Genomic DNA, 6,019 nt, shown 5'->3' on the forward strand with positions numbered 1-6,019 from the left:
TTCATACAACTGTAGTTAATATTTTAAGTTAACTTTTCAAAAATATTTTTCTACCAAATTGTTTAGCGTGCCGGAGAAATGTCCAGTTTTAAATTTCTCGCCAGTCCTATCAGTTTACATTGATTTGTAATCTCCTCATACATGCTTAGACACTCACAGGACTATTTTCCCACCCTAAGCCACACCGGACTAGCTAATACTATTCCGGTCTCATTCAGTATGGGAAGAAGAGGAAGAGACACATTGTGTTATTGTCTAAATTCAGTCTTATAAACGTTAGAGTAAGGAGTTGGTGGCCATGATGGTATTAAGGCCATTTCACACCCATTTAATGTCCCATCTGAAAGACGGCACCCTAAACTGGATTACAAATGGAAATTATGTTTCAAATAAAATGCAACACGCTCCCCTAAACAATTTGCCATGGCGTGTATATCCTGCAGGTACCACATTATATTTAGACTTACTATACCCATCCACTAGGGGTAATGTGAGTGCGTCTTACCGTTTAGTCAGCTTGGAGCAGGGACTTCATTTCGGAGGGTGGCGTGTTCACGTGTGGGCCATTTTTAATGTTTACCTGAAAGTTGTGCTAAGCTTTATGTTTGTGTGAGATGCAACATGCCTATGTTTATTTAACATGAAATATGTCTGAAATCAAGTTATTTTTGTTGCCATTTCATTTATGCTGCTTGCTAGTGGTAATCTTTTGCTCTAGGTCTCAATAATAGTCACACATCAATCTAGCATCATCTACACACGGTGGTGTGTAGTGTAGGTTTCTGAGTTCGTGTATAATCATGCCAAACTTCTGTTACTCATTGTACTGCTCAAAGCTGTTTTAGAAGTTTGGAGAAGGTCTAGGAATATTGCCCTGGATCTGAGAAACATACGCACATCAAAAGGTTAACTTCAAAGTCTGCTCAATAATGAAATGCCCACACACTCGAGTAGCTCACTGTACGTCCATTATTGCATCAAATCTTTGGGATTGATCAAACATAAATAATGCTTTGACTGCCACATTCTTTCCCAACTTGCTGTTTAATGTCAGGAATTTGTCCCAGTGCAAAAAAAAAAAAAAAACTTCAGCAAAGTTAATTCTAAAAGTAGGCATATTGATTTGATTTCAACATAGGGTTGAATTATAGGTGCACTAGCTAGAAAACTTTCACATGAAATGGGTCATTGTTGTTGAATACAACAATTCCACAGTATAAGTGAGTCACTGATAGATGCATTTTAGTTGAACAAACCATACAACTCTAACCACAGAACTCTATTCTCACATTTAAGAATTTCCATGAAAACAAGTTATGTATGGCTTGTTTAACTATCGTATGCTTGACAAAAAACATATAGCCTACCTTCTACAGGGCCTGATACAGCGGCCCAGCGGTGTAATTAATAAAATAAATCGTCCAACGCCATTGCCATCAATCATCGTCAGCAGGTCAAGAATAACGACATCCCAAAGTGATGTGTATGCAAATATGACATTGGGGAATTCCTACCAAACTGTTTGGACATTGTACGCCTTTGGTTGAATGAAGCCTGGGACATTGTAGGCCTTTGGGAGAATGAAGCCTGGGACATTGTAGGCCTTTGGGAGAATGAAGCCTGGGACATTGTAGGCCTTTGGGAGAATGAAGCCTGGGACATTGTAGGCCTTTGGGAGAATGAAGCCTGGGACATTGTAGGCCTTTGGGAGAATGAAGCCTGGGACATTGTAGGCCTTTGGGAGAATGAAGCCTGGGACATTGTAGGCGTGAGTAAAGAGTGAGATTGTTTTGCATCGTGTCACTTATGGAGAACAGGCCATGTGTCGCGCCACCACAAAATACAATCACTGAGGATTTTTCCCTTGCCTGCCCATCCCTCCAAAATACCATGGCTTTATCAAAAATGCATGGGATGAGGACACCGCTTCCTAAATGCTGAAACCCTGCCTTCTCCTTCTCTCGTTCTCCCTATCAAACAACAGCAAGAAAAGGACATAAAAAAAGGTGGAGGGTACTGATTGCAATTAGGGCCATTGTTTTCCATTTATATGGTTATTGGGTGGTGCCACTTCAGGGTCTAGCCGTGTCAAAGTTCTCACAGTCAGGATGCCAACTCCCATAGCTGGAGCCGCTGTAGCCTTCTCTGGCAACTATCTGCTAACAAGGTATGTCTCACATGGGTGACAATGCAGTTAGGTGGCTCTGGTGGATGAGAAGGGAGGGAAGGGCTCATCTCCCCTGCAGTGTTGCTGCAGGGGCCGAGTTTCTGTCCATCCTGTGATCTCTCTTTTGTTTGGTTGTTTCATGTTTTCTACTGGGTTTTCTGGTCCCTTGCATTTGTGTAAAAAAATGGAAGAATTTGAGTGTGTGAAATGAGTGTGAGCTGCTGGTCTGGGCTGTCCCTAATCCACTCTGTCACTATTCATGCAAACCTGTCCCCCTTTTTGGGGACACACACAAGTGAAAGTTACAAGACAAATGGCAGCTTTTTCTTGAATCTTCCTCATGAAAAAAAGGGTTTGAATGGCAGATATGTACTCATTCCTTTATTGTTAGCCCTCCAGACCTAGGGAGGGCTTGGACCATTTAATACAGAATTAGGAGGGTTACACCCACAAAAATAAGAACAGTATGATAGATGCCTGGCTATGTTGTATTCATTCCTCTTAGAAGGGATTTAGGTCAATAATATTAGTGATCCAATAATAGTGTGATAATGGGATTAGACAGAACGTTTGGTGGCGACATTGTTTTGGGTCTGAAGTGCAGTAGTTAAGGGACCCTGTTTATCGCTTTCCCAAATCTTGAAAACTATCCGAAAAACGATCCGGTAAATTAGTGTAAAGCTTTCAAAACAAAGGGAATACTGAAATTGTACTGTTTTCCTCGCTCTCTGAATGAGATCTTAAAACCAATTGTCTGATCATCTGACCACTAACTCTCTCAACCCAGTCCTCTCCTCCCTTTCTCAGGTCATCTCTGAAGACCTCCTTCCATTCCTCACATTGCTCAACTCATTCCTGACCATTAGCTGCGTCCCCTCTGACTTCAAGATGGTCACAGCAGCTCCCCTTCACAGTAAACAAAAACTGACCATTCTCATGTCAAAATAACAGACTGGTATCCCTGACTACCAATTCGAATGTTTCAATCGTTTTTTTGTAACTATCTCCCAAATCCAAACCGGCAAGGCTTTAAGACTGTCATTCAACAGAGACCGATCTCCTCTGTGTTGGAGGCTTTTTGCACAACCCAGTTTGACTCTACCTCCTCAAACCCCTGCGACTCATGTCAAATGAAAAATACAGAAATGTCCCCCCATGTCAGTACGCTCCCCTCATCACGCCACTGCCATCCAGTTGAAGCTCGTATCCACTACCAAGCCATGATTCTTGCTTACAGAGCAACAAGGGGACTGCCCCTCCCTACCTTCAGGCAATTCTCAAGCTCTTTGTACTGCCACCTCTGGTCCTTTGACCATCCCAACCCTATGGGAAGGCAGCACCCACTCGGCCCAGTCAAAGCTCTTCTCTGTCCGTGCACACCAGTGGCGGAACCAGCAAGGATATACAATTTTCAAAAAACCTCTGAAACTCTACTTTTCAGAGAGTATCTAAAATGTCTGAATAAATCCTCGGGAAATGCCAAATGGCCACAAATAACACAAACGACCGGAACAAATTCCTTGTTTGTTGTGAAACATTCTTGGCAATAAAACTCTTTCTGATTCTGATTCTCATTTCACTTAATTTCTTTGTTTCTCAGAACTGGTTTCTGCTGTGTATCCCCGGAAAGCTCCATTATTTCTGGAGAATTATAAATAAATGGTTCATAATAAATATTGTTAAATATATGTTTACAATTGCAACTACACTAAAAGTTCAACCTATGATGTTACATTAATTATTGTTAGTTAGCAATAGGCTAACTTGTACTGTTACTGTTCAAGACATTTTGCAAGCTAGCTGTAGGAAAATAGCTAGCAACAAACTGGCAGTAAAAATCTGTACAGATCATCTTACTTTGTACATTTGTGAATAAAGCTAACCCTCAGTCCAGCTGCTGTAGCTTTTTAGTAGGACTGCTTTTAGAACTCTAATTTCTTCATCTGCTTCATAGCGTAAAAATGCTTGGCAGTAAAGGGCTTTGTAATGGTGGGAGTTGTAGTAAATTATTTCTAACCCACTATAACACAATGTTATGCCAAATTATGCTCTGCATGCATTAAAAATATTTAAATATTTTTATCAAATATAAAAGTATTCCCTATTTTCCACACTGAATACCCATGGTTAAATAGCATAGTGGTTAGAGACGAAAAATGCCACCCAGGAGACTGGGTACCGAATCTGGCCAGGGACAAAATAAATTAGAATTAGTTCAACTTTACTAGCTACAAGCTTCAGCTTCTAAATATTGTAAGCCGATAGTAAAACAGTTCATGATTATCTTGCGATGGACGAACTGCAACCAACATGTCTAACATCATAAATCACTTCAATTGTTGGACTCATTCTTGAAACCCGCTGCTCTCTCTCCCAGGAAGAACAGTTCAGAGTGAGGGCAACGAAACATATGTCTCTCACCCAGCTAATATTCTTTAACAATGCGAAAATATATTATGCTGACTTACAAACAAGTAGTATACATATTTTTCCCACCACAAATGTTCTTAGAGTGGGATACAGTCTTTTAGTTAATTTTCCTCTTCTGTCTATTTTTAAGTACAACTGTATTTTTACATGAATCGAGTTACCTGAAAACAAATCATTATGAAAATCAAAAATAACTAGTTGACAGTCTTTGTTTTCATTATAGGAACTTTTATTAGCTGGCCATCTACAATAATCAGTTTCAAATTGAATGTGTTAAATGCACATTTTTAATATGCAAATGGAATTCCATACACTAGGTTTTGGATTAGCACAGGAACAGAGTATTGGGCATTTCTCACAACAAAGCTGGCTTTGGCCCATACATAGCTACTCTTCAAATCCCCTCCCTTGTTCACCACAGTCACTTCTACTCACGGCCTGACCAAACTCTTGCCTAGTTTTTCTTTCTTGTCCATATACACTCATTTAATATAATTCCAAATACATTTTATTATTTCTGTCTAGTTTTTCAAAGTGTTTGCTCCAGAGGTAACTATTTTGGATAGCCAGTTCTTTATTGTGGGGTTTCTTTGAGGCCTAACAGTTTTTGCAGAAGTTGTTTGAATCAATGAATTCCTCAATTTCAGGAAGTGGTTGTCTGATATGTTATGGCTTTCCCAGCTTGTCTCTCTCTCCCCTGCGCAAATCCGGGGATAGAGACAGCATTGTCCATCCATTTGTGGACCTTTCCCAGATTCTAATAGTGGTCAAGACAGACAGCCCATCCGGATTTAAATCTCTGGCATTTTAAGCATTATACTTTAATAATTAGTTTTGTGTCATCTATAGTCTTCTACATCAGCAGGAGATGACCATGAAGGATACAATGACCTTCAGGCGTATGAAAGGGAAGCTCAAGGGATTAGGTCTATTGAGTGTCAATCGTACTTCTGCCTGCCTGTTGAGATAGTTATTGTGTCTGTCCAGCCAGTCAGTGCATCGATGCGGTCAGGCATCTTATCCATCTTATCCCCTTTATAAGTGAACAGGTAGTTTGGCTGTTGGCATGCCAATAGTGTTCTGCCAAGCTTTCAACGGGCCGTTGGGGGTGTGGGTGGACATGATGTCATCTCCAGGTTTGGGCCTGGGTGTTCCATAAGTTCCATGAGGCCTACTCTCGTTTGCAGTTGTTGGTTGTTTTAGCGTTTAGCTCAGCAACAGCCGTCTTCAGTTCCTCAGCAAATATGTATTGTCAAGGCAGCTGGGTAGATAGGACGCTGTTAGATGCTCCACATGTAGTTCCTCCAGTTGGCTTATCACTGGACGATGCAACACAAAGGATGCTTTAAGAATTGAGGATGAGTATTTGCTGCAAGAGTCTCTAGTAAGACCAGCCTAGCAAGCCATGTCACTGGAAGTTGA

The sequence above is a fragment of the Esox lucius genome, chromosome 3 (genome assembly GCF_011004845.1).
Source record: "Esox lucius isolate fEsoLuc1 chromosome 3, fEsoLuc1.pri, whole genome shotgun sequence".
Lineage (NCBI taxonomy): Eukaryota > Metazoa > Chordata > Actinopteri > Esociformes > Esocidae > Esox > Esox lucius.